The following is a 25,032-nucleotide window of genomic DNA, read 5'->3' on the forward strand; positions in this document are numbered from 1 at the left end:
GGCAGTGATATTTCGAAGATTTCAAGCCTACTGCACACACACGCATCTGTTCGAAGCACTTTGAAGAATGAATATATATATACAAGGATGATATGACTTACCAAACGAAAGCGCTGGCATGTCCATAGACAAACAAACACAAACATACACACAAAATTCAAGCTTTCGCAACCAACGGTTGCTTCGTCACGAAAGAGGGAAAGAGAGGAAAAGACGAAAAGATGTGGGTTTTAAAGGAGAGGGTAAGGAATCATTCCAATCCCGGGAGCGGAAAGACTTACCTTAGGGGGGAAAAAAGGACAGGTATACACTCGCGCGCGCGCGCGCACACACACACACACACACACACACCCATCCGCACATACACACCTCTATATTGTGTGTGTGTGAGAGAGAGAGAGAGATATTTATTATCAATAACCCTTCCCACTCCAAAAGCAATGGCAATGTGCATTGCTGCTACATAAGAAGAAAGGATGATTTTTACTATCCTGGATTAAATCTGACTTTGGTACAAAAAGGGGTGAATTATGCTGGTATTATTTTAAAGAACAATTTGCAAAAACAAGTTAGGGGTTTGATTTCTCATCAGGGTTTAGTTTTATTTTGTACTTCCCAGTTACAAAACATACAAATATCAGAAACAAGTACTGAATACCATTTGCAGAAGGTAGTTGTATGGCCTATGTTAGTTTCCAGATAATAAGCTGTAATGTATGGGTTAAATAATATGCTGCTACAAAAATCTTTGGTCATTTACCGAAAAGCATTAAAAGCCTGACAGATAGCCAACCAGCATTTAAAATCAAACTAAAAGAATCTATGAATGACAGCTCCTACTCAGTAGACGATTTTTTAGGTATAAATAAGTGATTGGAAGAATTGTCATGTAATGATAGGTCTACCCTTCATTAAACTGACACATCATTGTGAAGTATCGTATTCATGATCTGTGGAACAAGTATTCATGTAAGTAGGTACTGATTTTGTAGATATCTTATTTGATACATCTACGAAACAAACTGTTTAAACCAAAAAAGAGCTTTCAAATGAAACTGCTTTACGTTTTGTGGGTGAACGACACAACTGGGTTCGTTACATGTGTGTTTACGTTACAGGTTTCGTTGTTTATGCCGATTTATGAAGTCTATAACACTTTCTACAACCAAGGCACTAAAACACACACATGCAATATTTACATTTTATGCAGTGCATAACGCTTATTGTTAGTAGAGAATGCATCTCATAATTGGTAACACTGAAATATTCGCGGCGAATATATTGCCGAACATCGAAAGTGTTTCAGCAGTTCACAAAGTTCATTGTGAAGTAATGGCTGTAAAACTAAATTTGTACAGTGGTTACGCAATAATTTATCACTGCCAGCTGTGTTTACATAAGCTACATTTAATGTGGTGAAGTCAGCAGGAAATCCACTGAGAAATACTGGAAGTGAAATCAGGAATCAGAATGCTGCCTTGAACTCCCGCCGACGTTCTGCCAACAGTCACGTGATTCTATGTTGCAGCCACGCCAGATGTATAGCCGCTGCAATGCTTGCCCAGTCTATTAGTATCTATGGTCGAAGAAACTTACTCTAAATGTGGATACAATAGCCAATGGCAGAAACAAAACTACTATGTAAAACATTATCAAAATAATAATAATAATACTAAACGTCGATTAATGACGCATCGAGGCGTAGTAGAGATGTGCAGAGACAGAGATTGGATAGCGAAGTTTCGGCCGCTCTACATTCCTTTATTACATAGATAGTGGAACGTGAAAAACGTGTGGTGGTTGGTATGACACCCTTAGGCTGCAAGCTCTGAGCCTTCGGATCGCCCATAACGAGCAGTGCTATGTAGAAGCCACGCCCCCAAACCCCTACTACATGCAGCTTACGCACTTTCCAAGGCGCAGCCTAAACACTACTAACCGTTCGGAAAACATTCATCGATACAAACAGTTCCAAAAACGTTGATCGTCGTTATTTTAATCGGAATGGGAAATATGCGAAATTCGTCCTGATAATTTAAATTATGTAATACGTTCTTGCGAAATTTACTTTAACATATATTTTGGGGCGGCTCCGCCTCAGAGCCTTTAATTACGAGCCGCGCCTGCCCTGCCATCCATCATTTGAGGGTGTGAAAGGCTGGGGGTAATTCTCCGACGCAGAGGCTCGAGCATAGTGCTCAGCAAAGCACTCAGCAATTGCGTTTGGGTCGGTAGATAACATGCCATTGATGTTAATGCCAGGGACACCTGTCGGGGTCTGGTACCCAAAAACACATCTGATCTTTGTCCAGATTTGGGAAGGTAACGTATGGCACCCAATGGTCAAGACGTACCTCTCCCAACATCCCTGTTTCTGTCTTTTTATAACCTGGCGAACTCAGGCACGGAGCCATTTAAAAGCTATTAGATGCTCCAAGGAAGGGTGCTGCCTCTGTCACTGTAAAGCTCGACGGCACTCTTTAATCGCCTCAGCAATTTCCAGCGACCACCAAAGTACTGAATTTCACCGGGGCACCCTAAGGAACAAGGGATCACATTTTCCACCACAGAAACGATCGTTCCAGTGACCCGTTCAACTACCATATTGAAGGTACCATGTGGGGGAGATTCAACGGTGACAACAAAGGTGGAAGCTTCCCAGTCTGCCTTGTTTAAAGCCCATATGGGTAGATGTCCGGGGGAATATTGCCGGGGGAGTGACAAGAAAATGGGAAAGCAGTCACTACCACGCAAGTCATCGTGGGCTTTCCAGTGTACAGATGGGAGAAGTCCAGGGCTACAGGGGGATAAATCAATGGCCGAGTAAGTACCATGAGCCACAATGAAATGTGTGGGGGGCCCCACTATTTAAGAGACAGAGGTCGAGTTGAGATAGTAAATTTTCGACATCTCTACATCGTCCAGTAAGCAAGGTGCCACCCCACAAGGTGTTATGGACATTAAAACCTCCCAAAAGTAAGAAAGGTTTAGGGGGAGTTGATCAATCAGTGCAGCCAATACATTCAGGGGTACCACACCATCCAGAGGGAGATATACGTTGCAGACAGTTATTTCATGTGTCATCCTTATCCTGACAGCCACAGCTTCACGAGGAGTTTGAAGGGGCAAAAGTTCACTACATACCGAGTTCAGGACATAGACACAAACTGCTTCTGACACTCCATTATATTCGCTACAGTTCTTGTAATATCTGCTATAACCAAGGACGGCAGGGGTCCTCATTGCCAGGAACCAAATTTCCTGGAGGGCAATGCAGAAAGCAGGTGTAAAGCTTAACAGTTGCCGTAGCTCAGCCAGGTGATGGAAAAAACCACAGCAATTCCACTGGGGGTGACGTTATCGTGAGACTGGAAAGGCATGAAATGCTTAGGGAGGCAGTTTATGCCTCAGGGTCACCTGCTGCCACCGATTGAGTATCCGTGCAGTCAATATCCACAGCCCAGTGAGATCTAGGTCCTCAGGGGAAGCCAGAATCTCCACTTCACCCTCAGATGCAGAGCTTGTAGGTATCAGTGGTGTGGGTGCCACTGCAATGTCTTGGTTCTTGGGGGTCTTTTTCTTTTTAGGTTTCTCTCGCCATTCCTTAGCTTTTTCCGGCTGGGAGGGCTTCACTGATTCAGTCTCAGGGACTGAGGAGGACTGTGAAGCCCCACAACCAACTACCTGTGGGAGCTTCAGCCACTGGCAGGTGTCTGCTTTGCCACTGGTAGGAACCTGGGAATGGAGTGACCCAAGAGATCCCCTCCTAGCGAGAGGAGCCGAAGAAGACTTTGCTTCTCTGGCTGAGAAGTGGGGGCTGATGTCCCCAATGGTTTGGGGGGGGGGGGGCGGGGGTTGCTCCCACAGTAGGTGGTGCAGGAGCAACAGGAATAGAAGTGCCCCTCCCCCCCCCCCACCATCAAGGGGGGCAGGCGGAGTCTTACGGCACTGAGAGCCAACTGTAAATGGCGGAACTGAAGGGGCTAAAACCATTGTCGTAGCAGCAGCACAAGTGGATGTCATATGCATAGGATGTAGCTGTTCAAATTTCCTCTTAGCCTCATTGTAGGTCAGTCAGTCAAGGGTCTTGTATTCCACGATTTTCCTTCCTTTCTGTAGAATCCTGCAGTCCAGCGAGCAAGAGGAATGGTGCTCTCTGCAGTTGACACAGATGGGAGGCGGGGCACATGGAGTATTGGGGTGTGAAGGACATCAATCTCGGCAGGTGACACTGGAAGTACAGAGGGAAGACATATGCCCAAACTTCCAGCACTTAATGCACCGCATCACAGCAGTATACCATGACCTTGACCTTCTCGGCTAATGTGACACCCTCGAAGGCCCCAGTGGCAACCTGATTATCCCTCAGACCCCAATGGACTCACTGGACGAAATGAATACCTTACTGCTCTAGGTTGGCCCACAGCTCATCATCAGACTGCAAAAGAAGGTCCCTGTGGAATATAATACCCTGGACCATATTGAAGCTCTTATTGGGTGCGATGCAAACAGACACATCCCCCAGCTTGTCACAGGCGATTAATGCCTGTGACTGGGCAGAGGATGCTGTTTTTACGAAGACTGACCTATACTGCATTTTGGACAATCCCTCCATCTCCCCAAACTTGTCCTCTAAATGCTCTACAAAAAACTGAGGCTTCAGTGACACAAAGGATTCCCCATCAGCTCTCGTACATATGAGGTAATGGGCGAATAAGGTTCGCTGCCATCCTTAGCCTCCCATGATGTGGCCAGGGATGGGAACGATTTGGGATCATCCTTCCTTGAATTAAGCTGAGTCCTGGAGTGCTTAGAGACTGCTGGTGTTTGACCACTAGCAAGTGATGACGTAGTACACTTCATGGGATGTCATACGCCCTGATGCCACCCACTCCGACCAGGAGCCCTCACCACGGGTGCCATCCAGCCACAGCTATGGCCACCTGGCAGGATGGCCATTGCCAAGAGTCCTAGGAGGTGGGAATCTACTCCTTGGCATACGTGGGGAGTTACCAGCACAGTCACCAGCAGAGTGATCCCTGTGTAGTCAGGGGGCTACAACCAATGGGTACATGGTAGCCTCACCACAACGGACTGGCTACCATGCTGGACATGAGGTGCAAAGAAGTCCATGATCATCATTGGCGCAGAAAAGTTCACTGCACAGTGGACGGAAGAAAAGTCACCCGGGAAGTGTCCTCACCCAACAACTGGAGAATGAGCAGAACTATAAATCCACGCCAATTAAGTGAGCTAAAGATCTCAGTGCACGATGGACAATATGCACCATGTAAGGCGCCCTTCCCAAATTGGCTCACTCTTTGGATAAATTTGGAAGAATGGAAGTCAAATCATATAGGGGCCATCACATAAGGGGTGAAACGTAAGACACTCCTTTTAGTCACCTCTTACGACAGCCTGGAATACCTCGGGCCTGTTCTAACCCCCGGACCTGCAGGGGGAGATATATAGTTGTTCATGGTGACTGGGAAGGAGGTTGTTGGTCTGGAATCCATCGAGCATTGGGAAAGGTAGTGTTCAATAGTGGTAAGGGCATGGGCATTACAAATTTTAGTGTACAGGGAGGTGGCATCAACAGTGACAAGCAGGGCATGTGTGGTAAAGTGTGGTAGGGGTGAGCAGAGAGGTGGACCCCCCCCCCCCTCCCCCCAGGGAGAGGTTCTGGGATGGGCCTAAGGATTTGAGTAGTGACTAGAGATCCTGCTGGGTTTCTGGAATGGGCTCACTGTGGCTAGATTTGTACGTGGAGGTATCTGACAGCTGGCACAGTCCTCCCGCCATGTAATCCTTTTCGTTCAAAACAACTGTTATAGACCCTTCGTCTGCAGGTAGCATTATAAGGTCGGGATCAGTTTCTAGATCGTGGATTGTGGTTTTTTCTGCAGATGTATGGATAGTTTGAATGTTGAGGGGTTTGGGGAATGATGGTGAGGCAAGGTTGGAGGTTAAGAAATTCTGGAAACTTAACAGGGGGTGATTAGGGCAGTGGGGGTGGATCACGGTTGGATGGAGGAGTGAACTGAGTTAGGCAAGGTTCAATACTTGCCTTTGGTTGAGTCTGATTGGTAGGGTTGGTGGCAAAAAAGTGTTTCCACTGTAAGGACCGACAGAAGGCGAGAAGGTCTTTAACAAGTCCTGCATGATTGAATTTGGGAGTGGGGCAAAAGGTGGGGCCTTTGGAAAGGACCAATATTTCTGTGGGGCTAAGTCTTCTGGAGGAAAGGTTCATGACTGTGTTGGGAGTCTGTTTAGGTTCTGGATTCTGTATGGCACCGGGAGGGAGCTTTGGAAGGTGGGGTAAGTGCAGTAGGTCTGTAAGACAGGGTCTATCAGCTATGAGGCAATGTGAGGGAGGTTTGGAGGTTGTTGTAGAGGTGACGGACAGTGGTACTCCAAGGAGTAAGAAGTGGGCAGGATGGAGAGCTTTTTGAGGTGGCGTTGTGCATGATGCTCAAGTTCCTGCAGGGCAAGAGTTTCAATGTGTGTTATGGGTTCCAGGAATATGGTATTGCATAGCAGGAGAATCTTACAGATGGAGAGAAGGTACTGCAAGGAGGTTTGGGCTAGGTTGACATGGTTTTGCAGGACTATGTTGGTGAGGGCTAATGATTGGCGGAATCTGAACAGGTTGAGGTCATAGTGGAAGGAGGGGTGGCAGCCAGAGATGGGTAATTTGATGGTAAGGCCATTCGAGGGGATTCCATGAGCCAAGCAACAATGCAGGAGCAGCATGTGGGACTGGGATCTGCTAGGAATAAGGAAACTTTTCTGAACTGATACAGATCAAAGGAGCAAAGATCCATCCATGGTGGTGCAAAAAATGCAAAATTAGAATTATGTCTGAAAAGTTACACAAAAATACGTCCAAATACTTAAGGAAATTCAAAACAAGGATGAAATGGATGCAAAAGGGGAAAACAAGATGAAATCTGAGAAAGTCGACAATAGAGAAAGCCCAAAACTCACTAAAATTGGCGAGAAGTCACAACGATCAAAGTAAAGAATAAATAATGAAAAAGATATTACTGTGGGCAGTAGGTCTGAGGGTGGATAAGTGTGAAGAAGGGGGATGGCAGATGTGACTGGATAAGGTGGAATTAGTGGGTGTGAATTGGGGCATCCGCAGAAAGAATGACAGTCCACCAACTAAAAACTGATCCCAACCTTATAAACCTACCTGCGGACATAGGCTCCATCACTGTTGTTTTGAAATGCAAGGATTACCTGGTAGAAGGACTCTGCCAGCTGTCAGATACCTCCACCTACAAACCTTGCAACAGTGTCCCTATTCCAGAAATCCAGCAGGATCTCCAGTCACTACTCAAATCCTTAGGCCCATCCCAGAACCTCTCCCCAGAGTCCATCTCTTTACTCACCCCTACCACTCCCTGCACTCTTACGTTCTACATTTTTCCTAAAGACCATAAACCTAACCACCCAGGACACCTCATTATGGCTGGTTACTGTGCCCACACTGAGAGAATCTCTGCTCTTGTAGATCAACACCTTCAACTTATTACCCGGAACCTACCCTCCTATATAAAAAATACCAAACATTTCCTTCACCGACTCTCCACAGTTCTTGTCCCTTTACCACATGGTGCCCTGCTCATCACTATTGATGCCACCTCCCTGTACACTAAAATTCCTAATGCCAATGGCCTTACCGCAATTGAACACTACCTTTCCCAATGCCCGATGGATTCCAAACCAACAACCTCCTGCCTAGTCGCAATGACAAACTATATTCTCACCCACAATTACTCCTCCTTTGAAGGCATTACCTACAAACAAAATGGCTATAGGCACCTAAATGGCACCATCCTATGCCAAACTACTCATGGGCCATCTATAGGAATCCTTCCTAAAAACCCAGAATCCTAAACCCCTCACCTGTTTCAGATTCACTGATACCATGTTTTCTATCTGGATCAAAGGTGAGGGCACCCTGTCCACTCTCCTCCAGAACCTCAACAACTTCTCCCCCAGTTGCTTCACCTGGTCCTACTCAACCCAACAAGCCACCTTCCTAGATGTTGACCCCCACCTCAAAGGTAGCTACATCAGTATCTCTGTCCATGTCAAAACTACTAACCACCAACAATACCTCCACTTCGACAGCTGCCACCCGTTTCATACCAAGAAGTTCCTTCTGTGCAGCCAAGCCACCCGTGGTCATCGTATCTACGGTGACGAGCAGTCCCTCTCAAAATACACCAAGGGTGTTGCTACAGCCTTCACAGACCATAATTATCCTCCCAACCTTGTACAAAAACAAATCTCCTGTGCCTTATCTTTCCAGTCTCCCACCACCTCCCAAAGTCCCACAGTCCGGCCACAGAGCAGCATTCCCCTCGTAACTCATTACCACCCAGGACTGGAGCAGCTGAATTATATTCTCCTCCAGGGTTTCAGTTACCTCTTGTTGTGCCCTGAAAAGAGAAATGTCCTTCCCACTATCCTTCCCACTCCTCCCACAATGGTATTCCACCATCCACCGAACCTACACAATATACTTGTCCATCCTTACACAACCCCTGCTCCCAATTCCTTACCTCATGGCTCATACCCCTGTAATAGACCTAGATGCAAGACCTGTCCCATACATCCTCCCACCATCATCTACTCCAGTCCAGTCACAAACATCACCTATCCCATCAATGGCAATGCTACCTGTGAAACCAGTCATGTGGTCTACAAGCTAAGCTGTAACCACTGGTCTGAATTCTATGTAGGCCTGACAACCAACAAGCTGTCTGTCCGCATGAATGGCCACTGACACACTGTGGCGAAGAAACAAGTGGACCACCCTGTTGCTGAACACGCTGCCAAACATCATATCCTTTATTTCAATGACTACTTCACAGCCTGTGCCATATGGATCCTTCCCACTACCACAAGCGTTTCTGAATTGCGCAAGTGGGAACTTTCCCTGCAATACATTGTACGTTCCCATAACCCTCCCACCTCAACTGTTATTAGTCACAGTCCTCACTCATCCAGGCTCTTCCCTGTTCCCATTCCAGCACTACACAGCCATCATTCCACCATCACACCCAATCTTTTTATTTTTCACCTTTTATGCTACTCCCTCCCCCCTCCCCACCCTTCCCCAACTCTCCCCTGCCCTCTGTCTAACCTGCAGCACTTCACTGTCCACAACCCCCACCATACTACCCTTTCCCCTCCCCATCCCCAGCCTCCTTACCCCCGCCCAGTCGCCACTCCTATCACGCACTGGTGCTGCTGCTTGCAGTGTAGTTTCAGTTGCCAGAGACTGCAGTCGCGTATGTGTGTGTGTGTGTGTGTGTGTGTGTGTGTGTGTGTGTGTGTGTTTTTTGTATATTGTTGACGAAGCCCTTAATGGCTGAACACTTTAATTGTGAGAGTCTTTTTGTTGTGCCTATCTGTGTCTCAGCATCTCCGTTATATGGTGAGTAACAACTTTCCTTTTCATACTATTGTTACATTACCTCCTGGATATTCCACTGTTTGGTATATGTCTGTTAGGCTTCTCTATAAGAAGGACTTTGTAACATATGTTGGTAATTAATAGTCGGTCTAACATTTTTTAAGAGGTACTCTTCTCATAAGCTGTTTATACACCTGTACAATATTGGCAAACTTAACCTCTGATGTTTTGAGTTTGCAGCCAGATGTAATTTCCTTTTTGCACTCAATTTTCAACAGTGTACCTTGTAGTCACTTTACAAGTAAGTCAAATATTATCCCTGTGATGTTTACATTAGCATTTTATACTCTGTCAACAAGAGAGCACAAGGAAAACTTTAAAAAATGATGATAACTAAATACATATATAATAAACAATGTGATATTCTAGTATGAATACAGTGGAGACTTAGTACAAATAGTCTATGCATGTAACACGTTAAATAGGTGCTAATGATTCTCAAGTAACATACGTAAACTGTGATACACACTTTAAAAAGTGGTTTAAGTACAACAACAGGGAACAACACCATGTGTAACAGAATTCATTATGATGATAAATTGGGTCATCTACCAATCAATATATCCAAACTTACTTAATAACTGGATGCCAAAAAGATAATACTGACACAAAGACTCTTAATTTACCATAGTGCACAGAAGAGTTAGCAGCAACAGAGAATTCACATGGATTTGCTGAACAGTAAACAGTATGCAGAGAACATTCAATGCTTCACACAGTCCATGTTCAGGTATGTTTCATTTTGTGTTTCTTCTTCAATGTTCAAGGATCTCAAAACTTGCTCTGGGCTGTTGACAGGTCTTCCAATTCATAACTTTGCATCTACTGAGTGAAGTCTAACAGATGCTGTGCATTAGTGTACACATTCTTCAGTATACTAACATAGGCTGCATCAGTGTCTTGTTTCTAAAGAGTTTCTTGTACAGACAAATTTGGAACTGAGCCAAAAGTTTTCTTCAATTCTATGAGTACCAGGCAAATGCTAATTTGTACTCACTGCTCTGTTCTGTAATTTAATCTATCAGTTGCAAATGGTCCATTATCCATGTCTACTTCTAAATCCAGTTTGTTTCCTTCATTCGGCTGAAATACAATGATTTTTTTTATTGGGTTGTTCATAATTTTAGTGAGTGTCCTGTGTTTTACAGGGAGATGGCTGAAAGGTCTGCAGCTTCTCTTGCATTGCCTGTCTCCTTTCTTGTAAAGAAGAGTAGTTAGAGCATTGTATCAGATTTGGAAAAAAATTCTTCCTCTGCAAACATTATTTTAAAAAACTAGTTTACTTTTTCATTGATTTGCCTCCAGCTTCGAACATTAATATTCAATCACTGCATCTCCAAGTGCCTTACTTTTTTTCAACCCCTAAAGCCTTTATACAATTGATCTGACATTCCTTCAGGAATATCACTATTTTCACAGGTAACTAATTATCTGTGTTTCTGATTCCTCTCATGAACAATGCAGACATTAAACGTATCTTCCAATGTTTGTACAATTTCCTCCCAGTTGTTAGCTGCTGTGCCATCTGTTATCTTAACTGATGCAATGTACTGTCCACTGAACATATATTTCCATTTCACTTTCTTCATTCTTTAGCTGTTTCAGTTGTTTTTCTTGCCAAATTTTCTTCTCACATGCCCTTAAAGATATTTCTGAATAGCCTAATTTAATGCAGAATGGTTTATCACATTCCTTTCATAGTTCACATGGAACAGTTGCCTTATTCTAAACAGTAAATGGAACATTAACTGGATTATAAAGATGGAAATGGTAATCAAATTACATAACAACAAAGAATAAAGAATGTATGGAAGATGTGCTTAGAAAAATTATTTTGTTCAAATGCTCTGAATATGGAAGACGTAAACAAATTACTTAACGTAAAAATTACACATTGAGATGCCGACAGGCGTAACAAAAAGATTGTTCCACATTCAGCTTTCGACCAGAGCCTTCTTGACAAAAGAAAACATATACACGTTAACAAAAGCAAGCACACCTCATACATATATGACTGCTATCTTTGGCAGCTCTGAGTGAAATGCCTAATATAGTTGCAATTCCAACGCAGAGTTTCCATTGTTTGAAAGAATTACTTAAAGTGGACAAATGATTTCCAATCAATATGCAAGAAGTTGAAATGGCACTTTAGGAAATGAAATGTGTAACGTGACTGGTGGGTATGGGAGTACTATTGAGCTCTCAATGGTTTAAGCCAAGGAAAGACAGAAATACTGCATTTGTGCAACAACGTTTATGAGAACTGTGAGTAACTAGATGACTTGACAGAAATAGTTATGGTGTCAATAGTGAAATAAACTAACGGCATGAAATATATCCCATACATGACAATAAATTTGATACCTCATTCAGCGTAAGTTCTCCCAAGATTAATGAACAGTCGGTATTACATGTTTCAGTTTCCTGCAGCTCAAATGGTACTGATTTTGACTTATTACCATGTCAGATAACCTGTTCAAGAAGAAAGGAAAAGGGGGATATTAAAATAACAGGAAACCAAATTACAAATCAAACAAACTTCTATACACAATTATAAATACTTGAATACATTACATAGTAACTCATCAACTGGATAAGCCCAGAGAGGTGCTCTCAATTTAAACACATCTGCACAGTGATTGTTGCAACTGAAGGCTACAGCTAACTGTGCAATAGAGTAAAGTGTTCAGTGGACTAAACTTTACGATATCTGGCAGCAGACTGGAGTTAACTTGAAAGAAAGGAGACTAACAACCATTCTATATATGACAGCTAAAACTAATGATATAGGATATGAGGAATTAAAAGAGGAGAGGGATCAGATACGTCGGTTATCTATCACCTACTTTGTTTAATATCTATTTAAATGATTTAGTTAAAAGCTGCTTCCAGCGAAAGAGTTGTCTGACAACAGGGGGGAAGGATAACCAAATGTATAAGATTTGATGACGACATGGAGTTACTAATAGAAAATGAAAAAGCAATTAATAACATATTAGAAGAACTGAACACTAGTTGTGATGAACATAGAATGAATATAAATGTGAAAAAGATTACGACAATGGTTTTTACAAAGCAAGATAGAAATTTGTGATGAATCAGTGGAAGAACTTGATAACATCAAGTATCTAGTATGCAAAATAAAGTAACATGACTTATAATCAAGAAATAAAAACTAAGATGACTATTGCAAAAGCAATTATTTACAGGAGGACTGTTTTCTATTGACAATTCAACAAACGATCAAAGGAAAGATTAGTGAAGTGTTTTGTATCAAAAAACGTATATTGTACCTAAAAATGGAGAGTATGCTAGCAAGACCATAAATATGTAGAGGCTTCTGAAATGTCAGTCTGTAGAAAAATGGAAGGTGTGAAATGGACGGATAAAGTAATTAATGAGGTTGCGTTACATACGGAGAATGAGAAAAGACAAATACTGGAAACAGTTAAGAGACAGAAAAGAAATTGGCTTGAACATTGCAAGGGCCTGAATCATAAAGGATTCAGTAAAAGGAATGGTGACTCGAAAGAGGACCAGACGAAGAATTGATGACATCAATGATGATGACAATTGTAAACATAAAGTGGCTCAATTTTATGGTTATTAGCCCCTTGATCCTCTCATGGTGTCAGAAGATGTAGGTATGAACTTCCCTTCCTTTCCTTTCCCGTCACACCCCACTCCCCCCCCCCCCCCCTCCCCTCCCTCCCTGGCCCCACCCCAACCCTCACTGTTTAACAGTAATCGAACTATCATATGTTTTGTACTAGGTAGATAAATGAGTAACTAGCCTACTAAATTCAACTGTCAAAAATACAACTAATTACACTGTGTAAAAGTTAGAATGGCAACCTAAAATATGTGGTTATAATGTAATTGGATGGATAAAAAAATCTGCTCACCAAGTGCCGAGAGGAAAACACACATATAAAAATTATTATGTATGCAAGCTTTTGGAGCCAGTGGCTCCTTCTTCTGGCAAAAGGGTTCAAGGGGAGGGAAGAAGGGTGAAGGAAAAGGACTGGTGAGGTTTAGGAAAAGGGGTAGAGTTCAGGAAACCCCTCTGAGTCAAGGGACACTTACAGGATGGGATGAGAAGGAAAGACTTTACATTTTCAAAAATTGATTATATTTTCATTGACATAAAATATGTAGTTAGTATCATCCACCCCCTAAGTCGATATAACTATGTTCTCCTCCTTAAAACTTGTTGTAATATATAACTAACTTCTTTGTATGAAGTGTGTCGCACCTGCTAGACTGATAGGTGCTGTAATATATATATACGTCCATTTGAAGTCAGAGATCTTGAGTAACTGCACAATATTCAAGGATGTGCCAAACCGCTAATATTTCTCCGCAGGTGCACTGCAGGGGTTGTTCTTGTCATAACAGTAATCAACAAATTATTTTGGTATTCCAAATTCTGAAGTAGCATAAGGAAATACCTTCCCTTACTAATCTGCATAGCGACGTGTGCCAGACCTTAGTGATTCATAGACTATAGGATGGTGTACTATATTGCCATGTCTTCTACAAGTGGTGTCTTATATGTACGCATAACTCAGCACTTGGAATATCTAGTTGAATGTTTCCCGCCATTGCTTCTTTGGCCAGTTTTCCTGTCAGCTCATTACACGAAATGCCAACATGACTTTGTCATCGAGAGAAAAACAATGAATATTCCTGTTTGTCATGTATAGCAGATACCAATGGATGTTTTGGACAGCCTTTGTCTGTTGTTTTAAAACACTCAAGGAGTCACGGCATAAACAAAAATTCTATCAAGGGGAAGTCGATATGTTTTGCAGAGCTCTATGTATAGCTACTAACTTACTAGTATATACTGCATTCTTTTGCTAAGGAATGTTATTCTTGATTTAAGTTGTGTACATACGCATCGCCAACTTGTTTGGAGCCATGTGCTTAGAGGAGATTAAAATGAGGATACTTTTGGATGAATGAATAAAATGCACATTGATAAAAATTGGGAGTAGTATTCTCTTTGGCAGCACACCTTAAGCTCATCCTCACTGTTGGTTAGGGAACATACCTTGGCTTTCAAGACAGAGTATTGCAGCAGGTAATCGGAGGAAGTTGAAGTTCATGTCTGTCCAGTCATACTGCTGCCAGTTAACCTGTTACAAGAGGGTTGACGAGTAACAGGGTTATGGGATTGTGAAATAAAATGAGATGACAGGGGTGGTAGGGCATTTGACTAATCACGATTGCATCATTCAATAAATGTTGTTGGCATTGTATTTTCTGCTGTGGTACTCCAGCTTCCACAATGAGCTATGGACTAGACTTGTTCAAAGAGCTCCAGCTGCCAAATGGATTACATTGTGGTGGACAGGATTTAATATTTCTAGGATGGATGGTGCTACTGACGTATAAACAATGCTTCCATAGTCCAAAGAGGGTAAAATGAGTTCTTCATAAAATGTTAATAAAACTGTTTGCTTTGACCCTAGGTGCTATTAGCGACAAATTGGAGAGTATTTAGTTTCTCCATGCAAGAAGTCTTGAGTTGTCATATATGTGGTAACCATATAAATTTACTATCAAAAATTATGGCACTTAAAACTCACCCTTGTGGGTCACCATTTTCCTGCACATATAGGTTACTACGTGCCAAACCCACTGTCTCCAAACAGTCTACGATTTTTTAAAAAATCTCTATGAAGACTAGTAAATTTGCTAAAAAAATCCACTTATGCAGAGTTCCCACATTATATCATATGCCTTGTGTAAGTTAATAAATACTGTGACCATATGTCGTTGGTTAACAAAGGCCTCTCGAATCACAAACTCCAATCATATGAGATGATCTGTGGTGGATCAAGATCTCCGAAAGCCGCATTAGAATTGGGAAAAAAGATTTCTAGATTCCAAACACCAACAAGAACATGCATTAACCATCACTTCTAATAATCTTCCGAAGTTACTTGTTAGGTTGACTGATTTGAACCTGTTCCTATGTCCTCGTTTCGATACAGATATTGTGGTCATCTCTCTCTCCATTGCAAGGGAAATTCACCCTCTTGCCATAATTTGTCAAAAACTTTTAGACTAGAGTTTTTACTATTTTGACCAAGATTTTGAAGTATTTGATTATGGATATAGTCTCATCCTGCGGACATATCTCTACATTGTTTAAAGTGTTGTGAATTCCCAGGTCGTAAAGGGTGCGTTGTAGGTTGCCAATGAGGTAGAAAGTTAAAGTATTACATTCTGTTAAAAGTCAACACTGAGTGGAATTAGGATGGTAATTCTTAGATGCTGACATTTCTGCATAATATACAGTATAGCTAAAAGGTCAGCAATGTCAGAGAAACTAGCGTTCATTTCCCTTTATCAACAATTCCCTGGATTCTATTAGTGTCCTGAAATCCATTAATCCACAGTAATTTGGACCACATCTGTGATGTTGGGGTACCTGCTGTCACAGAAAAAACATTTCACTCCCAACTTTCTTTCTTCTTTTGTTTTACTAAGCAACAGGCTTTTGCCCTTGTTGTTTTGAATAAAACTACATTTTCAGTAGAGGGATGTCACCCATGTAGAGTTCTTCAATGGAATCTGCGATCTCTTTGCACTACCATGGAAAAGTTTCCATCTAGAAATATCTGAAGAGAATGGTATTATTGTTCTCAGCTTGGATGATCGTGTCTGTTGCATCATGTTCTACTTCATTGATCCTCTTCTTTGTATTAATTGTTCTGCACTTTAACTGTGAAAGAATTTCAATTGGTTCTTTGCAGTGATGAACATGGTAAACATTGGTTGTGATGTAAATCTAGGACCGATACAACAATTGGGTAATAGTCATGTTTGCAAACATTGTCATGAACATTCCACTGGATCACAAGTGCGAGGTTAGGACTGCATATTGTCAACTCTATTGCAGAACAGGAGCCATAAGCAGTGCTGAAATGTGTTGGGAGCTCCCGAATTTATCACGCAGAGATCGAGGTCTGAGAATAGTCTTTCTAGTTGTTGCCTTTTACTATTTGTTATCTCACTGCCCCATAAATGATTATGGGCATTAAAATCTCCAAATAAAATGAAAGGTGAGGAGGTAACCATTTAATTACATCTTCCATCTCTCTGTAGGAAATTTCTCGGTCAAAGGAAATGTAGATATTACTGATTGTCATAATTATGATCAATTGTATTCTAATGGCTATTAATTCGAGTGTAGTATTTACAGGTACTTGTTCACTGGATGTGTGTGATTTGACCACTGTACAAACAACTCTGGATGCTCGTTCCATGTTTATTCTATTTTCACTACATGCATTATACCCTCCAGAAATCCAAAGATGGTCTACTAATCATCTTGATTCTTGTGTAATACAATATGTATTATGCGATAGTTTGTGATTAATTTTCAAATTTCTATAAAGTGGTGATACTGTAGTAGTCATTGCCATTCCATTGTTAAATCGCAGTAAAGATGGCGTGATCAGAAACGATGAGAGTGATGGTATGCTTTGGCCTACACAATGTTCCAATGGCTCCTGTGGGGTTGGCGTAGTTTCCATAAATTCTTTTGGTGTCAAGGAGTGTTCGGGTTAAAAAAAGAACACATGAATTAGTTCTCTGTCTTTTATCTGGGTAAGAAGAACCACTGACTAGTATTTGACTGTATGTCAGTTATATTTTGGGACGAAGAAGCTGTGGAGTGGGTCTTCCTCTCTCGTTCAGTTGAAAGGACATGAAATGTCTTCTGCAGCATCTCTGTAAGACTGTAAGTCAAAAGTAGTGAAAGTCTCCATTGCACATATTTTTTTGTATTGTTTGAAAGTTCTTGGTTTATATACGTAGTAGATTAGATGTTTTTGAGGTGGTGGGGGAAGGGGAGGTGGTGTAATGGACGTGATTTTTGCATAATCATATTTTTTTCCGTGGCTCTGGATTTGACAGGTACTTCATCATGTTCTATTCTTGGATTTTCTTTACTAATTACTGGGCAAACTGGTGAATGTGGGGCATGGTGTTACTTACAACTTACTTAAAAAGGTGATTGTGCACAAGAACAACCTTTATGAAGTGATCTTCCACACTGTAAGTCTGCTGTGCAGCAGGATGACATGTGTTCAAAATATAAGCAACAAACACATTTCGTTGGCAGTGGGACATAAGGTTTCACATTACCTCTCTACAGTATAACTTTATCTTTCTCTGGGAGGACATATCCTTCAAAAGTTAAGATGAAAGTGTGCATATAATAGAGGGAAACATTCCATGTGGGAAAAATATATCTAAAAACAAAGAAGATGTGACTTACCAAACGAAAGCGCTGGCAGGTTGATAGACAGCCGGCCGAATTGGCCGAGCAGTTCTAGGTGCTTCAGTCTGGAACCGCGCGGCCGCTACGGTCGCAGGTTCGAATCCTGCCTCGGGCATGGATGTGTGTGATGTCTTTAGGTTAGTTAGGTTTAAGTAGTTCTAAGTTCTAGGGGACTGATGGCCTAAGATGTTAAGTCCCATAGTGCTCAGAGCCATTTGAACCATTTTTGATAGACACACAAACAAACACAAACATACACACAAAATTCAAGCTTTCGCAACCGACGGTTGCTTCATCAGGAAAGAGGGAAAGACAAAAGGATGTGGGTTTTAAGAGAGAGGGTAAGGAGTCATTCCAATCCCGGGAGCGGAAAGACTTACCTTAGGGGGGAAAAAAGGACGGGTATACACTCGCACACACACACACACATATCCATCCACACATATACAGACACAAGCAGACAAACTCTTTGTCTTTAAATATGTCTGCTTGTGTCTGTATATGTGTGGATGGATATGTGTGTGTGCGCGAGTGTATACCCGTCCTTTTTTCCCCCTAAGGTAAGCCTTTCCGTTCCCGGGATTGGAATGACTCCTTACCCTCTCCCTTAAAACCCACATCCTTTCGTCTTTCCCTCTCCTTCCCTCTTTCCTGATGAGGCAACAGTTTGTTGCGAAAGCTTGAATTTTGTGTGTGTGTTTGTGTTTGTTTGTGTGTCTGTCGACCTGCCAGCACTTTCATTTGGTAAGTCACATCATCTTTGTTTTTAGAGATATATATATATATATATATATATATATATATATAAAATAGAGGGAAACATGCCACGTGGGAAAATATATATCTAAAAACAAAGATGATGTGACTTAACAAACGAAAGTGCTGGCAGGTCAATAGACACACAAACAAACACAAACAACACACAAAATTCAAGCTTTCGCAACAAACGGTTGCTTCATCAGGAAAGAGGGAAGGAGAGGGAAAGACGAAAGGATGTGGGTTTTAAGGGAGAGGGTAAGGAGTCATTCCAATCCCGGGAGCGGAAAGACTTACCTTAGGGGGAAAAGAGGAAAGGTGTACACTCGCACACACACACATATCCATCCGTACATACACAGACACAAGCAGACATTTGTAAAGGCAAAGAGTTTGGGCAGAGTTGGACATCTCTGCCCAAACTCTTTGCCTTTACAAATGTCTGCTTGTGTCTGTGTATGTACGGATGGATGTGTGTGTGTGTGTGCGCGAGTGTTTTTTCCCCCTAAGGTAAGTCTTTCCGCTCCCGGGATTGGAATGACTCCTTACCCTATCCCTTAAAATCCACATCCTTTCGTCTTTCCCTCTCCTTCCCTCTTTCCTGATGAAGCAACCGTTTTTTGTGAAAGCTTGAATTTTGTGTGTATGTTTGTGTTTGTTTGTGTGTCTATCGACCTGCCAGCACTTTCGTTTGGTAAGTCACATCATCTTTGTTTTTAGATATATTTTTCCCACCATGCTAGACTAGCTCCTTGTCTGTATGGCGTGTAATGTCTCTGTGAAAGTTAATTCCTTGTACCATATTCAAAGTTTTGGGTGGACTAATAGTCACTGGTCTATCAATCCAGCCTTTCACATGCCTGAAGTGCACGAGACTGTGCAGCAAAGGGGCCTTTAATCAACAGCAACGCATTTTACACTTTTTCCAATGCATCTACTTTTCCACATTTATCTTTATTTGCTCCATGAAAAATAATGGCTTCATTACTGTAAAAGTCTGTCCATCTGGTCCAGTACACACCAGGTACTGAAAAAAATGTTACGTTCCCAGTCACTTGGTTTGTCCCTCTTAAAGACTTGGCAGCCAGAGAAAGTGGTTGTGTGTGTATGAGCTGCGTGTGTGTGTGTGTGTGTGTGTGTGTGTGTGTGTGTGTGTGTGAGTGAGTGTGTGTGTGGTCTTTTTATTGTGCCTGTTTGCGACTCAACATCTTCGCTAGATGGTGAGTAACAATTTATCTTTTTCATAATATTGTCATTACTCGATCCTGAATTTTCAATTGTTTAATTTCCATTTTGTGTTGTAAAGTACTTTGATTGATGAACAATGTGTACCAGTTGAGCGAAGCAAACTAAATGTCTTAACTGTTTTCTGGAAGGTCATCTGTGTTAAATACTAAGCGGCAAATGGATTTATTTATGTGTGAAGAATTGATTTAGATTATTGTTGCAAATGGAAGAAATCCAATTTCCTCCCAATGAATTAATGATGTCCAGGATCCATGGTACAGACAAATAACTAGATAGCAATCTATAATTCTCCAGTACACATGAAAACAAAGTGTTCATATATGTATCATAGTCCAGATTCACAACTGACAAACTGTTCTGTTTAATCACTGTCTACAGGCTAAGGATGAAAGTTTTGGCAACTTCAGCAGCGTTATGTCAAGTGTAAATTACATAAATAATTAATGACAGATCAACAGGATGAAGTTTTCCATACTACTTCTTGGTACATGCTGTGATAGGTGGACTAGCGTTTTATACTCCCGGACCTTTCTCTCTTTCCTAAACCTGGAGCACACTGGTGATAAAAGAGGTCAGTATAGACACACAGATGGGCTAATGTGAGCAGTTTAAGCAAACAAATTATCAAATAGTCTTCTCTAACAATGAAACCCAAGTAGTAGAAAGTTCTTGGAATTACAGATAGATTACAAGTTTAATTGGAAAAACCCCTGCCTAGAATTAATGAAGCACCTATATTCAACAATATTGGCAGTATGCACAATCACTACTATAGCTGATTTAAAATTAATAAGTTAAGTTCATTCTGCTCATTTCCCTTCACTAATGAGTTATGGACTCAAGGACAGTATTATCACATTACAGAGGTGTGTTACAAGAATTGTATTTAATGTTAGTCCTTTGTTGCTACCAATAGCTCTTTTTTCTCATAAAATTATGAAAAGCATGCCTAAAATGGGACCAAAAACAACCTCTATGAACATTGTGGCAGATACAAACTATGCAACAGATCAAGATTCGAACCTGTGACTTCGCCTTCCGTGGAAAAGTGCCGTAACAACTAAGCTATCCCATCATGACTCACTACCTAATCTCACAACTTCACTTCCACCAGTACCTATTCTCCCAAATTCCAACCCCCACAGATATTCTCCTGCACATTTGTGGAACTAACACTTCTGGAAGAAAAGGTATTGCAGAGAAATGGCTAAGCCAAAGTCTCAGGGATTGCTCCACGTACAATTTTTTTTACTGCCAATCAGAATCATACAGTACTACATAACACGAAAAGAAGTACTCCCATTTTTCAAAATATTTTTCTGTAAAAAGTGTTGCACAGCTTTGATTTATGTAAAAACAGTGTCACGAAACCACCAAAAGCTGCTGTAATGTTTATCTGCCAACAGACAACCATTTTCAGTCAAGTGACCATCTTCAAGTCGCAGATTAACATTACATCAGGTTACAGAAAGATTCCTTGATGTCAAATTTATAATAATTACACCTACATCAGATGCTAGATGCTGCACCTAATAATAATTATGAACAGAACCGATCACCCGCCAATGACAACACAATACAGCATTTTTGGTTGTTATGTAATGCTCTTCTTTTAAATTCAACATTTCATTTTAATAGGACTTACAAACACCTGAAAACTCTGTCACACATTAAACCATTTCCATTACCATGTTCTCATATACTGGTCTCATTGTACTTTTGTGCACTTTGCTTGGAAACAAAATTTGTAATTAAGTGAACTAACTATGTGTTCTAATGAGCTTGAACCTTCCCTTCGTACTGAGTGATGCTTTCATGATGAACCAATTGGTACTAGGATACTCACAGTCTTCAAAACGTAAAATGGGAGTTCACACTGATGAAGGAGTTACAGTCTTGCAACAAAAAACCTATATCCAGAAGCTGGTCACCTGGTAGCATAATGTTCGCAACGATTTCATTTAACTCACAAGTAGATCTATAAGCTCTCAAGTCAACATTAACAGTCATTATGTAGATATATATATGTATACATTATGTAAGGGGGGCAGGTGGCCTCAGCACTGGAATTTGTTGGTGATAAGTAATTGTTCTTTTGGGTCTATTCTTCTCGAGTTGCGATGTTTCGTGTGTTTATGGTGTACTGATTGTGCTTTAATTCATGTAAGGACGTTTGATTTTAGGGTTTTTGAGGTGTTGTGGTCTTGATTTTATTTTTCGTAGTTGAAGGTATTGGTGTTTTGGGATTGTCAGCTATGGTCTTGACCTATATAGGTCAAGGGAAATGTCAGAGTCTATTTTCGTAGTTTTAGTTGTACGCGTTGGTGTTTTGGTATCGTTTGTTTCAATGACAAATTAAATGTGTTAAAATAGTAGAATATAACTTATGCCGATTCCATCCCTTGCAATAGAAATTAAAACAGCAATCAAGGCCTACCTGGTGCTTGGGAGCCTCTTAAGCTGGAACCACAGTGCTGACTTTTCGAGTATATTCATTTCCTTCGCTGCTTAATTTTTTCCTTTCACTTTGAGCTCTACCTTCACCCCTCTTCCTCTGTTTTGGTGCAGTTTTCCTTCACATTTTTCAATATTGTGTATTATGTTTCTGTAATAATTTCTTTGGCAGTGTCCTATTATTGCAAACAAACTACAGAGCTACTTCAGTTGTCAACAATTCACACAGGTTCACGCCAAGGCAACAACAGAGAACAAAGGGCACATGACTCGTTATTTGAACATCGATGTTGGTGTTAGGCACAAGAGCCATCGTGTGACAGCTATAAATACTGTTTCACGCTGTTCTGGTGCTTGTATCAGAATATATGTTATTGGCGTTGGCAGTTACAGTGGAATTTCACCTATAACTCAAATTTTCATTTTTTGGTAATTGATCCATTATTTACTTACATGCCACAATTATTCTAATTTTATCCTCATGATTTCTGTATGAGCGATATGTAGGATGTTGTATTATATCCCTAGAACAATCATTTAAAGCTGATTCTTGAAACTTTGTTAATAGACTTGCTCGGGATAGTTTACATCTGTCTTCAAGAGTCTGTCATTTCAGTTCTTTCAGTATCTCTGTGCCACTCTCCCATGGATTAAACAAACCTGTGACTAGTCATGTTGTCCTTCTCTGTATACGTTTAATATCCCCAGTTAGTCCCATCTGGTATGGGTCCCACACTCTTGAGCAATATTCTACAATGAGTTCCATGAGAGATTTGTAAGCAATCTACTTGTTGACTTTTCCAGTATTCTACCAATAAACTGAAACTACTAGGCCTATATGCTTTACCCACGACTGAACCTATGTCATCATTCCATTTCATATCCCTTCAAAGTGTTATAGCCCAGTATTTATATGAGTTGGCCTATTCCAACAGTGACTCATTCAAATTATAGTTATAGGATACTAAGTTTTTTCATTCCGTGAAGTGCACAGTTTTACAGTTTTGAACATTTAGAGCAAGTTGTCAATCTCTGCACTATCTTGAAATCTTACCAAGATGTGACTGAATATTTATCCAGCTTCTTTCAGATGGTACTTCAGGGATTACAGAAATGTCTGAGTCCACCCATCTGCTTTGACCCACATCATCAATATGGCAGAAATGGCCATTTTAAGCATCTCCAATATGGCACCTATGACATCACTACATACACAAGACAATAAACATGGAAATACACATAAAAAGACATTAACATCTCCCTCCAAAAATACAGTCAAACTACCGGAACAACCATGGGGAATTGGGGGCTTTAGTGTCGGGACAAGCTAAATAAAACAGTAAAAAACGACATGATCCAAAATCACACAAAATGATGGGGAGGGGGGGGCTAAATTACAACACTCCGCTACACCAACAAAAGCTACAGGAATTGGACACTTCCCTTGACCTATATAGCTCAACCGCAACTGTCGATGACACAAAAACAACACCTACAACTACGAAAATTGGAATCAGACATTTCTCTTGACCTCAAATTTTGTATGGACAAAAATCATCATTCTGATTATGAGGTTACAGTTAACTAATTGAATGAAATCATTTACTTACCAGCAAATACTTAGGCATGTTTCCAGAATGAGATTTTCACTCTGCAGCGGAGTGTGCGCTGATATGAAACTTCCTGGCAGATTAAAACTGTGTGCCCGACCGAGACTCAAACTCGGGACCTTTGCCTTTCGCGGGCAAGTGCTCTACCACAGTTTTAATCTGCCAGGAAGTTTCATATCAGCGCACACTCCGCTGCAGAGTGAAAATCTCATTCTGGAAACATCCCCCAGGCTGTGGCTAAGCCATGTCTCCGCAATATCCTTTCTTTCAGGAGTGCTAGTTCTGCAAGGTTCGCAGGAGAGCTTCTGTAAAGTTTGGAAGGTAGGAGACGAGGTACTGGCAGAAGTAAAGCTGTGAGTACCGGGCGTGAGTCGTGCTTCGGTAGCTCAGTTGGTAGAGCACTTGCCCGCGAAAGGCAAAGGTCCCGAGTTCGAGTCTCGGTCGGGCACACAGTTTTAATCTGCCAGGAAGTTTCACTTAGGCATGTTGATTTAAACATATTACATATACTGCTTCACTCTTTCAGGTCTCCTGTAAATGTCAGTTTAAATGCAGGCACCTTTCATATGACCAGAAACTTAAGTTGTTTAAGGAATTCTGCTCACTAAATGATACAGTAAAGCAAAATAACTATGCAATGTCTCACATACATGTTGGCAAAGGAAGAGGCGAAGGTCAAAAAGTATATAACGATAGTAATGAAACTGCTCAGCTGTCTACTGAAGAAGGTGCAGGACAACTGGTCATACCCAAGAAGTAAAATGTAACTGTGTTACACATTGCCTGATGGTGAGGGAGATGTAATAAGAGTATATAAAGGAACATTTATTGAGGTTCTCACTTTGACCAAAAGAAGAGTTCAGACATTAACACAGTGGAAGCAGAGTGGAGAGTTTGTGTATGAATAAAAGTGAGGAAATAAGACAAAACAGTCTGGAAAGATACAGAAGAAGATGAAAAGCTGGTTGTTGCTCATATTAACCCCATACCAAGACAAGAAAGCCACTATTTAAGGGAAAAATCGGGTGATAAACAATACTTAAGTGAGGATCTGACTGTTTATCAATTATTTAAGGAATTTCAAAGGCAACATCACATACCGCTTCTATGCAAAAGTTTTTAAAGACAAATTCCTCAAGCTAAAATTTCATCATTTGTCCAGTAACCCATGT

General features: G+C 41.2%; 1 protein-coding gene across 3 annotated transcripts in view; it reads right to left on the minus strand.

The window, feature by feature from the left end:
- The window catches only part of LOC124787986 (uncharacterized protein C2orf42), a 235,488-nt gene that overhangs the window by 206,105 nt on the left and 4,351 nt on the right, over positions 1-25,032 (minus strand). The window contains exons 2-3 of one of the 3 annotated variants that reach the window (XM_047255016.1): positions 23,305-23,444; positions 11,858-11,965 (exon numbers count right to left, since the gene is read on the minus strand). The exons of 1 other annotated variant lie outside the window; for it this stretch is intronic. The gene's annotated coding sequence lies outside the window, so the exon portion shown is untranslated. The remainder of the gene's footprint in view (positions 1-11,857; positions 11,966-23,304; positions 23,445-25,032) is intronic. One more of the 3 variants, XM_047255015.1, reaches the window with a different exon arrangement.

This window comes from Schistocerca piceifrons, chromosome 3 (genome assembly GCF_021461385.2).
Source record: "Schistocerca piceifrons isolate TAMUIC-IGC-003096 chromosome 3, iqSchPice1.1, whole genome shotgun sequence".
NCBI lineage: Eukaryota > Metazoa > Arthropoda > Insecta > Orthoptera > Acrididae > Schistocerca > Schistocerca piceifrons.